Source organism: Anguilla anguilla, chromosome 2 (genome assembly GCF_013347855.1).
Source record: "Anguilla anguilla isolate fAngAng1 chromosome 2, fAngAng1.pri, whole genome shotgun sequence".
NCBI classification, from domain to species: domain Eukaryota; kingdom Metazoa; phylum Chordata; class Actinopteri; order Anguilliformes; family Anguillidae; genus Anguilla; species Anguilla anguilla.
Genome location: NC_049202.1, coordinates 13,513,756 through 13,527,231, shown reverse-complemented (window position 1 = coordinate 13,527,231; position 13,476 = coordinate 13,513,756). Strand labels below are relative to the sequence as shown.

The following is a 13,476-nucleotide window of genomic DNA, read 5'->3' as shown; positions in this document are numbered from 1 at the left end:
AAAAGACCAAGTGATACATAGAGAGGGCCATGGTGACCGTGACTGTGGAAGGGGCTAAGGTAACTTGCTGAGTCCTATCAAAGTTATGCCAAAAAATGCTAAAAACGGTGTCCTGCTGCACAGCTGATCTGTGATTGACTGATGCCCTGTCCAGGAGCTATACGTGCGCAAACTGTGTCAACCACAGAAATCAGGGCATGCGCCATCCCTGTGATCCATCCAGACTCAAACAAAGCTTCAAAACAAAGAGCAGAAACACAGTTGGTCTCTGAACTGTTATTAAACTTCAGTCAACTTTTCAGCTAGAGACCGCAAACCAGGACCACAAGCTTACAAGTTGCCAGGGTTCCCATCAACAGTTCTTTCTCTGGAAAGATTGCAGAGATGATCTACCGAAACAGAGAGCAGGGGTGGATACCGCTATTTTTGGAGAAATGCCTCATCTTAGCTTTCGGCTCGCAGCATGATGTGTTTATCCGTGACCCGTCCTGCGAACTACCCAACTAAAATATGTGTTCACAGCTTGAAGCGGCCGAACGGCCATTTTGTATGTCTTTGTTTACCTATAAGCTGCCATTTGTCCGGCCCGCCTCGCAATTGCAGCTCTCCACTTGCCCACAGAAGTGTAATAGCCGGCATTTCTATTCTGGGTTAACCTGAAAGCAAAAACCACGCGCTGGCAAAAGTGTCGTTCACTGAATTCCGCCAGAAAAACAGAAAAATATCTTTCTCGCAGCTTTACGGGGTTAAGGCAGGTCCGACGCCTGCTGAGAGGTGTGGGCTGTAATGGTGTCTTAAGCACGCAACGCAGCGACATTCCGTGTGAGGGATTTCAAGGGCCTAGCGAGACACCAGCACATGTTTTAGCGAGCCGATGAGATGATGGATCAAAGCCAACGCAGCGCGCGACATCGCGCCGTGAACTCCACTTACCAACAGACGTGACTCCGACAATCGGCAGCGGTTCGTATCCTTAACAAAAGTTTCCGTACTAACAATGAAATTGTGACAAACTCTGGCCGAATTCAATTCTGAAGCTGGATTTCAATGCACCACACTACTCTGCATGTCACTGCTGTTCGCAGACAAGTGGTCCCATCCATCAATTCTACATTTGCCCAGCGGAAGCATTACTTTATGAAAGGACCAGATTCAAAAAATATCCATACTTTCTACTACCTCGGGTCATAACCATTATTTATTTTGACATTTAAATATATGAAAGAAAACTTTTTAAATGGATTGACATGCATACCAAAACAAAGCTATTTGTCCATGCCACCATCTTTAAACAGAAATACTGCCAAGAATCTGACTGTGACTGACTGGACAGTGCAGCTCTGCCGTCTACTGTCCAAACTGTGCAGTCGTAGCACCAGAATGACGATATTGCACAGTTGTTGCAGGCAGGCTGCAAGCCAGGAATGCTCTATCAACAGAAATCCTTCCTTCCTGGTTGGGACTACAGCCAATCACTGAGGCTGCTGGCTGAGGCAGGCACTGGCACCATCAGGGCCCTATTCTTGACTGTGTGGCCCACAGAAACCCTCTCTTCCTGGTAGGCGCTACAGCCAATCACAGAGGCTGCTGGCTGAGGGAGGCACTGGCACCATCAGGGCCCAATTCTTGACTGTAGGGCCCACAGAAACCCTCTCTTCCTGGTTGGCGCTACAGCCAATCACGGAGGCTGCTGGCTGAGGGAGGCACTGGCACCATCAGGGCCCAATTCTTGGCTGTAGGGCCCACAGAAACCCTCTCTTCCTGGTTGGCGCTACAGCCAATCACAGAGGCTGCTTGCCGAGGTAGGCACTGGCACCATCAGGGCCCTATTGGCTCTTGGCTCTAGGGCCCACAGAAATCCATATTTCCTGGGTGACCTTATGGCGGATTATACGGGCCGCCAGCTGAGGCACTGGTACAGTCAGAAACCTATTCTTGACCACAGAGCACCTCGGTGCAGCGAGGAAGAAGGCTTTAGCTCTGAAACTACCCATCTTTGATTGATATAACCATATCAAAGCCCGACATAATTCTCATTAGCACACTCAAGTGGATGGCAAACGCGCTCCAAACAACGCGTTCGGCATCTGCATCCACTCCTATCAATGTTTAGCTTCCTGCTGCTCCTAGGCAAACACTGTCATGCACGGAGGCAGACCAATAAGAAGCGTGCGATCGCACGGCTCCCGCGGCGCCCGCATTAATCTCGCCAATGAGCCCCGTCCTCGACAGAGACAAATCAGCCCTCCGAGCCCCGACGTCGAGCGTGTAAAGAAATCTGAGCTTTTCATTCCCGTACTGATTTCGGGGTGCCGGGTGTGACTAACGGCCGGGGGCGGACCCTCGTGACTTGTCGCACCTGGAAATCTGGGGTTACAAAATGGGGGGGGAGGGGCAGGAGGGTAGAGTTACCACAGGGCACCTTGCAGTGATTGGTGCTGCAGGGCGTGACAGGAAGGGCTGTGAAGGGCTGTGATTTGCAATCGTGTCCCGGGGTTGTTGACCGACCGTTTCATGGTCCGGCACAAAGTCTGACCGGAAGGTCTTACTGAGAGGAGGTGGGTACCGGCTGGGTTCGACTCAGTTTCTTCGGCTGAGCATCACGGAAATCTATCCGCCAGTCTGTCGGCAACCTGGCCCCAGCGTTACGCTAGGCGCGACCGATATCGGCAAAACATTTTGCGACAATCGTGCGCTGACGCAAGAAAGTGTGCCGGTCGCACGCCAAGCCCCAGATCTTAGAACGCAGACAGTAAGCGTTAGCACGCGTGCAGTCCCATCTCCGGTCACGCACGCGCAAGCTAAAGGTCAGGAAGTGAGCGCACCCGCGATACCCCGCGCCAGCGTTCGTTATCGCGCCTCGGCCGGCTAGCTCCCCGCAGGCGCTAACAAGCGCTCTGAAACGGCGTCTTCTTTCCGCGCCGTTAATTTGGCGAAACTGACAGACATCGGCGAGATTACAGACTCAGCCCGAGCCCGCTTCTCGCCACGCAAAACAGGCTCCGCGCAAAACGACACGATATAAAAGATTAGAAGCGCAATAATTAAAACTCTCCGTCTTTATCCGCACGTTAGATTCACAGCTGCCGAGGCTTTCCAACCAGGCGAGCCTCGATGTCTCGACAGCAATAAGCAATTAAAATAAGCATCAGGCTCTTCCGTCTTTATGCCCGCACGTCTGGTGCAACCCCCCCCCCCCCGGTCTCGCCCTCGGCCCATCTGTCTTATCCGAGCCGGCGATATTAATCCTCTCGTCTGGGAGGGGATGACGCTCCCCCTGGGTCCGGTTTGGCTGCACTCCGGCAGACACAAAGAGGTGTGAATGTGCGAGAAAAAAAAAAAACTCCAATCTTTCAGGTGTCGTTCCTCGAGAATTTTCCGGTGTTCCCTGCTCCGGAGGCGTAGGACTGCTTCCCTGAAGCAGGGCTGACGCCGGCGCCCCCTGCAGCGCTGGGGGTGCGCTGCGGCCAGTGAAACCTTGAAAGAGCCCTGAGTCACCCCCGAAACCGAGGCGTCGATCCGACCCGTCCATCTCGCTAAACACGTCGGTAAAAAAAAAAAAGAAAGAACCTACCGGGGGCGGTACACAAAGCGCGTGCGTTTCCTGCCAGAACGTTTCCTGAGCCTCACGCTGGCCCGCCGAAGAGGCGGGTCTGAGGAAGGGGGGCGGGAAAATCGATCGGGGAAGCGCCCGGGAGCGGCGGGGGACTCCCCATTGGTACCGCGGACCCGCGCCGCCTCTGCCGTCGAGCCGAAATGGAGAGCCTCCGCGCGGCGGAGAGAGGGGGGTGGCCGCGGGTCGACGGAAGCCCCGACGCGTGATAAAAGCGCGTGATAAAAGCGGCGTCGCGTCCGTGCCCGCTCGGCCTAATCACGCATTCCCAAGGAGCGCCGGGACTTCTGCAGCAGCCCCCCGAGGACCTCTCCGCCATAAATAAGGAAAAAAATAACACACTGCTGAAGCGCGATCCAGGATAAACACACAGAAGTGCAAGAACGGTAAAAAACGGTCTCTCCCAGAGGAAAACATCAGAGAAACACACAGCGGCACTTGTTGCTTCCGCTTTAATTAACCCCGGATAACACGCGGAGAACAAAGCGATAAGACGAATACATAAACGCGCTTTTTACCGTCAGCGCGTACTTAAGAGCAAGTGGCCTGTGCCGCTCTGCTTAGGCCTGAGGCTTAGAGGAGACGCACACGGGTCCTGCCCAGAAGGCCGACTGTGTGCGTGTGTGTGTGGCTGTGTGTGTGCGTGTGCGTGTGCGTGTGCGTGTGCGTGTGCGTGTGCGTGTGTGTGTGTGTGTGTTTGTGTGTGTGTGTGTGTGTGTGTGTGTGTTTGTGTGTGTGTGTGTGTGTGTGTGTGTGTGTGTGTGGCTGTGTGTGTGTGTGCGTGGCTGTGTGTGTGTGTGCGTGTGTGTGTGGCTGTGTGTGTGTGTGTGTGTGTGTGTGTGTGTGTGTGTGTGGCTGTGTGCGTGGCTGTGTGTGTGTGTGCGTGTGTGTGTGGCTGTGTGTGTGTGCGTGTGTGTGTGGCAGTGTGTGTGTGTGTGTGGCTGCGTGTGTGTGTGGCTGTGTGTGTGTGTGTGTGTGTGGCGGTGTGTGTGTGTGCGTGTGTGTGTGGCTGTGTGTGTGTCTGAGGATGACCGCGCGCTGCGTTGAGGGACGTCTCTGACCTGTAGCAGCATTTTCAGCGTGAGGAGCTGGGACTTGACAGAGGTGCAGTCCTCGGTCATGTGACTCAGCGTCAGCTCGTCCGGCGCCACCGTGTGGCCGTCGCCCCACAGCGCGGCCTGCGGCTGACGGGCCACCACCCGGCCCGCCCCCGGACCCGAGTGTCCGTCAAACTGCTGGAAACCGCCGCCCCTTCGGGAGAAAGAGAGAGAGAGAGAGAGAGGGAGGGAGAGAGAGAGAGAGAGAGAGAGAGAGCGAGCGAGAGAGGGAGAGAGAGAGAGAGAGAGAGAGAGAGAGAGGGAGAGAGGGAGAGAGGGAGAGAGAGAGAGAGAGAGAGAGGGAGAGAGCAGACAAGGACTGGGTCTGTCACAGGTAACAAAGGCGGTTTGATGCCTGACCGGGCCCCTGGGGTGCGGTGCAGTTCATTTCAGACGGTCAAGAGGGGACACGAGGAGAAGCCCGAGACAGACGTCTTCCCAGAATTCCTCGCGGTGGGAGCTGCTCTCTCTGACATGACAGCGCGGTGGTGCGCATCCCTGATTGCGGCGTTCCCCCATCGCAGACCCCAGACCAAGATAACAAGGGCCGCAAATAAAGGTGCGGAGGCACCGGGCTCGAGCAGAGACGGGGGGGGGGGGGGGGGGGGGCGGGTCAGGTGAGGTCGCCAGGCCAATCCGGGGGAGACTGGTTTCTCTGACAGAGGCCTCAAATCGCCCTGATCTAAACTCACATCAAACGCAGAGGCGAGGCAGACAGAGGGCCAGCTGCAGTCACTCTTATAAATCCCCCTCTGCCTTCTGACCGAAGGAAAAGCCCACATATTGTGCTTGAGGAAACGGGCAGTGGTTATATAATGTTCAAAGAGTGGTGGAAAAAGCGCTTGAGAGTTGAGAAGAGTAGGAGGACCCTAACAGGATGCTTCACTTCAGACAGCACTTCAGACGTATCGCACTGGATCAGTTACATCACGTACGCGCATCTCATCCGCTTATGCTAATATATCACTGGTGGCGGGACGGGTGGTGTAGTCCACAGGACAGCCCACTCTGGAGCCATACGCGACTACCCCCGTGTGGACGGGGGTTCGATCCCCAGCATGGCACTTTCTCAGCTGTGGTCCCCTCTCGATGTGTCACCCTCTGCTTTCTAGCTGTCTGAATCTAGCTAAAAAAACTTCCTGCTCTCCTTCAAAAAACAAAAAAACAAGTATATCTGCCCGTAGGAAAGAGTTTCTGGGAAGGTCAAAGAATTTTGCTTCAATATGATATGCATGATTGAAAAGGACAACTCCCACCAAGCCTGCGTTGGCGGCTTACCTGTTGTCATTGTGGAAGTGGTCCGATCCACTCCAGCGATGCTGCCGCCTTCTCCAGTGGCCCTGCCGGCCCCCCCCTATCTGCACGCTCAAAATGGGACATCCCATCAGCATCTGTAGAGAGGAAACCAGCACACAGGCACCAGGTCAGAAGTCAGAGGTCAGATGTCAGGGGTCAGAGCAGGGCTCCACTTTCAGGGGACAGCCATCACACACGCACACACGCACACACACACACTCACATGTGCAGACACACACAGACCCAGACCCAGACACAGACACACATTTACTCTCAAGGCAGAGCCAATTTGTTAGAAAGCAGATACAGATCAGTTGCAGCACTGAACTGAGCAAAAGGTGGAGGAACACTGAATAACCTTTGACCAACACCACCCCATCCCCCAACCCCCCAGCTCACACACTCACTCACAGTATTACCATCATCCTGCTAAATACCTGACCTCCATATTCATCATGCCAAACCCACTCTTTACAGTAAGTCTTTCCACATGTTAGCCACCTAGCATACAGCATGGTTCTCTTCACTGAGAATTAGCTTTTAGCTTGACTGAGACTTAAATCATGACATTACATGTTTACCAAATGTGAATTATTATACACATACATATATACATAAACACGCAAACATATACATATAGGGTTCACACAAGTTTTTGTTATTGTACTTGTCATACAAGTTCTTTAAAAAAATTTGAAAAATCAGAGACAAACGGCAAGAAACAATAATCATTGTAGATTTTCATCTTAAATACAGAAGTCTCTCGTTTCAACTCAAAAGAGAGACAAAGCCATGGTTTAAAAAAAAAAGCATGGAAAAACAACCCATGTTCTACATACCATAACCAAAGATTATAACCGAGATACTAACCCAAGCAGCTTTTAACCACACTGCTACATTCCTCCAGTCTCCGCTGCGTCTGACAATTTACGACTTTATCCACAAAAACTCCGCGGAAAGCGCCGGAACACCCGGAACAAAAAGCTTTAAAAAACCGGCGGAAGAGAACGCAGCGAATGCGAGACCGTTAGCGTGAAGGCCTGTGGCTACGTTTCGAGACCAGCGTCTGCTCTGAAGGTTGCGGGCGCCGGGGGGAGGGGGGAGGGGGAGGGGGAGGAGGCCAGCTGTGAGACTGGGGCCACATCAGCTGAGACGGGGAGTGTTTTCGCTTTTTGGCCGCGCCTGTCCTGGGAAGTCGCGCTGGAAACGGCGGGCCTCCCTTCCTGGCTGCCGGGCCAGCTGACGGAGCGTCACTGCGAGAGGGGCCTGGCCCTTCCCTCTCTCCCCCTCTCCTCCCCTCTCCTCCTCCCCTCTCCTCTCTCCGGCTGAGCTCTGACCCTCCCCTCGCTCCCTGGCTTCTGCCACAGACTAACTGCGCAATAAAGAGCGAACGCACTGTCCCTGCCCGACACACCACACCCACATCTGCAGGACAAGGGACTCAGTCAGCCTGCATTCCTCTGACTAACGCTAACCCCCACACACAGACATATATATACACACACACACACAAAGACAGACACACACACAGACATATATACACACACACACACACATAAACACACACACACACACACACACAGACATATATACACACACACACACACACACACACATTACCCACTTACCCAGGCTCCAATGCACACACAGTGTTAATCTCTGACATACAAAAGAAAATATTAACACAGTCAAGCAATCTAATTGGGAACAGACTTTACAGTATTTATCATATGAACTCTGTTAATGTGCTAACTGTGTTAATGTGTCCTGGACGTTTCCCAACGCAGAGGGGCTGCTGTGTTAATGTGCTACAGCACACGCACGCTGAGCTTTTCAGCGCACGCTAGCGTTTGAAAGGGAGCTCTTGTTCGCAGGTGCCGCTGCACTTTGTTCCCGATGGCTCTCGGGGCGCAGAGCGTGACGGGTGGCATTCTGTGCCCTGAAGCTGACCCGGCTTTGCAGGGCATCGGGGTGACCGTGGGCCAGAGGGGGAGGGGGAGTGGGAGAGGGAGGGGAAAAGATCCGGAAACACTGAGCTCCTGTTCCCCGGGAGAATAGCCTTCCTTGAGCATGTGTCAGTGGACTTTCAGAGCCGTATGTAGAGGTGATGTCACCCGGTGGGCGTGGCCTGGGCACGGGGGGGGGGGGGCGTGGCCCTGCACTCACCGCTGTGCAGAGAGCCGTCTTCGGGGAGGTCCACGTCCAGCATGAGGTCATCGTCTTCCAGGTCACATGACTCCAGGTTGTCCAAGTTGTTGAGAATGTCCTACGAGAAGGAGAAAGAGAGGAAAAAAAGGAGAAAAAGAGACAGAGAAAAAGAACGAGAGGAAAAAAAAGAGCCTTAAAATCCCATCTTCAAACAGCAAGACATGTTTTTGCTCCTCTCTCTCAATGTACGACAACACTCGCAATAGGACCGCAACGATGATGAGAACAATTGAAAAGTCTGCAAGGGAAGAGTTGCTCTTGTGACTTATTGAGTTTTTCATTTTGCAGAAAACAAGTCTTGCTCAAATTGCCCATTAACGTGAGAGATAAAACTCCCTCTATTAGCGGCGAGGCAGATTGCTTTTGTTACCAGAATTCTATACCACTGTTTCTCATTCGAACTGCGAAACTTAAGTGACCAAGGAAAGTCAAGGTACAAATCAATAAGTTCAAAATCTCAAAACTAAAACCGTTCTCTCCATTGTAACACAAAGTGAAAATAAATTGCTTCGCCGTTTTTTTCTCTTTTTTTTTTTGCTTTTAAGTGGCCAGACGGTGCTGCTAATGGATGTTGTTTTGCACTTATGAGTAGGAACAGGACTACGGAACATCTGTTGAGGACAGCACAACTCAAGACGGTATTAGCATGATGAAAACAGTAATTTCTCCGGTCTGAAAGGCATCTGCACACGACTGTGAAAACAGCGGTTATCTTCCGTCCCAGAAACCTCACCCACTCCCCGCCGACGGCCTGGCTTAGTCACAGCTTGCCGCTCCTCGGGAGGCGATGTTCGGCAACGGGACGCGTACCGGACGGGATAATCTCTCAGCGGCGAAGAGCAGGCGGGACGGCGACGGGGTAATCTGGGTTTTCGGCAGATCCCGGATTGCCTCGCCCTCCCCCACCCCTCCCCGCCACGTCCCATCCTGCAACCCCCCCCAACCTCCCGCCTAAAACTACCGGGTCAAAAGAACGACAGAACGTGCAAACTGCAGGGCATCCCAGCCTGCCACTGGGCAGGGCTGAAAACCCGTTTGGAGATGAATCCAGCGTGCTCCGGAAAGTTCCGACACGACCTCTACGTGACCTTCACGCCACCTGCTCTCCTCACGGGCGCTACGGTCAACGCCGGTTCAGCAAAACGAGGCGGGACGCTCGCTCCACACCAGCAATCACTGACTATGGCAAAATAAGAGGGCAGTGGGGAAAATAATAAGCTATTTGTATTTTGTAAAATGTTTGTTTTCACAGGCAAACAGAAATTGGATTGATCAGTCTTTAAAAATTTTCATTTAAAATAAGACACACAATAGAATAGTACACATTTTGTATTTCTCGGTCTTTATTCAGAGAAGAATGGGGATGACAGATAGAGAAGGGATCACATACAGTGAGGTGCCATGGTATTGGGGGGCGGGGGGGGGGACTGAGAGTCGCCCCACCCCCCCTACAGACTGTGCCGCACTTCTCTCCGGATCCATCGGTCTCGAAACGTTTCACACACACAAAGTGGAAGTGTAAGCGTATTGACCTTGGCATCACACCAGCAAAACAATGGCTCGCGCACAGTCCTGGGGGGTTTTCAATCCTGACTGGGCATTCACAGATATGATCCTACGGATATGCTGCACAGGATGCAGTGCTCAATCCTTTTTCATTATCGTTTCAGAAACAAACCCTAATTACATGACCATTTTTCATACAGACATCTCCAGCAGCAAGACAGCAAAATCAACTACGCTGAAATGCACATTTTCAGTAAGCGTGTAAATAACCTGATGAATCGTAGTTAAGACAGCTTTACCAAAACAAAGGGGATATTACAGCACTGCAGATTTATTCAGTCAGTGCTCCACTTAAGCTGGTTGGCTGCCCACAGTAATTTGCTTATCTGAGTGTATCATTACGAGGGTCACCATTTTATCCCAAAGCATTTTATCTCTCACCTGCATTTCAGTAACTCTGTAGCGCGAGTCTTCTTCGATCAGGTGTTAGACAATTATCTCATTACACCTTTCAAGTTAATTGCCACTTAACATTCAGACATGTGCAGCATTCAGAGTGGTTATTATAACCAAAAACATGTGAGAGTACCATATTTTACAGTGTAATATAAAGGCTATATTCTTTTTTTTATCTGTGGGAAGTAGCCTACACACAGACAAATTGCAGTCATATGACCTGCACAAGCAATTTTATACACTGAGGGTTATTCATAATAATGAAAGGGTTTGCAGAAGTGGTAGTGTCTGTAGATAAAGTCTTTAGTGTATATTTTCTAAAACGCTGATCTACTGTTGGTGGTTTATGTGCACGTATGGATATATTTCAAACCGGGCAGAATATATAAAATCCGTCCGTGTTCGGTGTACCAGGCAAAAAATGGTACACTCGGTTGCTCAGTTTTATCTTTCCATCCATTTCCATCCTGGCACCATAAATTCCGTCCATGTCTTTGTTAGAAATTCCATCCATCTACTTTCATTCCTCTCCACATGTTAGTAACACAAATAGCTTTAACGGCATTCGCAATGAACCGCTAACTGTATGAGTCTGGTGGCTGTGCTAATCCAGTACCTATGGGGACCTAACGAGGTTATCGATTTTAAGTTAAATCCCTTAAAAAATTCATGTGGCTTTAGAAAACATGGTGGCCAATATAGTGATAATCAACCCTTAAATCTAATGCACAACAAATTCTTTTTTTTTTAAATTTCCACAGCCATAAAAGGTACAAATCCAATGCAGGGACAGCCAGCTGTAAAACACACATATGTGACCTTGCCAAGCAATCACAGGACAAGCACCCTTGCAGTCAATCTAACCACAATAACACACAGCATTCAGCCCTTCTGCCCAATGCCGAATCCACATCCTGCTCCTTTTTTGATCTGGTTTCTGTTTTCACAGAAACAGAAGTGAAGCAAGTCTGGTGAAAAGTTGGATTGCTTGTTATGTTCTGGCGTGAAAATAACACAATAAGACGCCACAGAATGGATTTTCCCCCAAAAAAAGACATCTATGGCATTCCCTTGCCGACCCCTCACTGAGACCTACTGAGCTTCAGGTGCTTTGCCGCCCATCCCCCCCCCCCCCACCCCAGGCTCACACCTCAGCCGAAACAGCAGAAATAGTTCTCGTTCCAACATTAGCCGCTGTTTGTTTCTACGGTGCCGCAGCCCAATGGGTTACCAGTGAGCGATAAGCGCTACAAAAAATAAAAGAAAAACAACATGAAAGAATACGAGCGTTCGCAGAAAAGGAACACGGCAGTCTGCGATCCGCCTTTTATTTCCTCTCTCCTTTCACGGGCTCAAGGAGCAGCCTTGGTTGCATTCCTGCCGCCTCGCTCGGATAACAAACGGAAGAACGGGCGCGTTTTATTCTTTTCTCTCTCTCTCTTTTACCTTCCTAAACTCGCTCGCAGACAACGGGCTTTATTCATCTCGCAAACAGAATTTTGTTCATTTCTTCACTGAATGAGGAGTGGAGATTTTTTTTCTCCTACGCCGACCAGCGGGTCGCTTGTTGCCGAGCGCGGAGAGGGAAGCAGGGAGTAGCAGGCGAGCGTGCATGTGCGTTATGGGCCTGACCTTTAGAAACAGAAAGGCCGTGCCCTTCGGTGTCGCTCAAGGCCGCTGGAGCGCGCACGCATCGGGCGCTCGTGGGGAAAAAGCGCTCTCCCTCCTCTCGGCCTGAAGACGAGCGCTCGATGCGTAGCCCACGGCGCCGGGGCCGGGCGGTGCTTGACCGCCAGCCTCGGCCCGAATCGGTTTCCGATTGATTCCCCGCGCGCGGACTTCCGAGAGGAGCCGGGGACGCGATAAACCCGCTACGAAACGGGACGAGGACAGGGGGGGGGGGCGGGGCTGCGCTGATACAAACTCCCCTCGTTGCGAAATTAAACTCGCAGGGTTCTAGAAAAAATAACAAAACAAAACAAACTATGTGTGTGATGGAAAATGGGGCGGAGCTTCAGAACGCATTCATAATGATAGAAACATGGGAACGGAACACAAAATGGCTTGTGCTCATCTAATCACCTGGCTGGTGTAGCCCTAAACCCTGGGGTTAAGTTGCACTGGATTTGCCAGAGTGGTTGATGGGAGATGAAGTCCAGAAATAATGTAAATATATCCCACACCCTCATCTCCCACCAGCAGGCATAAGAGTTTTTATTTTGCGCAAACCCAATTCTGCTGGCTATTGAGTTCTGAGCTCAACACCATTAACTGCAACTTTATTGAACAAAAACAATAACACATTGATAAAAACAAAATAAATACAGTAATTCCTCAGACTATTCACCTCCAGCTGCACAATATCTAATATTGCTATTGCTATTCGTGCATTATCTGTTCAAGGATTTCAAAGCAAGTATCTTGCTTCAATCAGTGTTTTTAAACCTCTCATGCCATCGTGAAGATCATTTGTTTCCATCTGAAAAAAACCCAGAAAATGTGCTTTTGTTCAGCTTCGTCACCACAGTGCAGCACAGTGACAACCTTTGCCTGTGTCTGCAATTTCATTGATTTTCTCAGGAAGTGCCTTCCATTTTTTGGCCTCCCTTTCAGTGAGATGTGCCGTCTTCTGGTTCTGGTTCTCTGGACACGGCCCTTCAGCTGCATTCAGGTGAGGTTTTATCTTAAGGAAAGCGAAGGACATCGGAAAGCGCAGACACGACACAATGGGCCGTTCTCGGGGAAGTCACGGTTCCTTCTTTTCACCGAAGGAGGTCCAAAGCATAGAGAGAGAGAGGAAGCATTCATCCGATGCTGGCCCACATAAGACGGGGAGGAAAAAAGGAGGGAAAAAAAAAAAAAAACCAGACTTGACCTTCGTCAACTTCCTGCACTTTGAATCCGGTGTGCGCCGCCCAGGGAATTTATGCAGCTTCGCACCGCTGGCTGGTACAAAATTCATGAACTCGGAGGCAGCATCCAATTTCATTTCAAGTGAGAATGCTGGGAAGCTGGCCTTAATCATTCACCTGGAAGCCACCTGTCATTCAAGGAAGCCTCCTCAAAATATTTCCTGCAGCACACAGCGGACGACGGGGCCCAGGCGGGAGGGGTGCAGAAGATCTCCGAGCTCCTGTCAGAAATGCCAGAGCTATGTACGAGCCTGGCTTTTTAGAGGTCAAATGTCACGGACGGCTTTCAGAGCAATCATCATCTTCAGTGAATTCTGAACTACAAAACCCAAGAACACTTGTTGAGTATGCTTGAGGATCTTCTAGACTGCATTAGTCTTCCAGAACT

General features: G+C 50.9%; 1 pseudogene; it reads right to left on the bottom strand.

Annotated features, from left to right (window-relative positions):
* LOC118221925 overlaps positions 1-13,476 on the bottom strand; it is a 70,603-nt pseudogene that overhangs the window by 23,627 nt on the left and 33,500 nt on the right.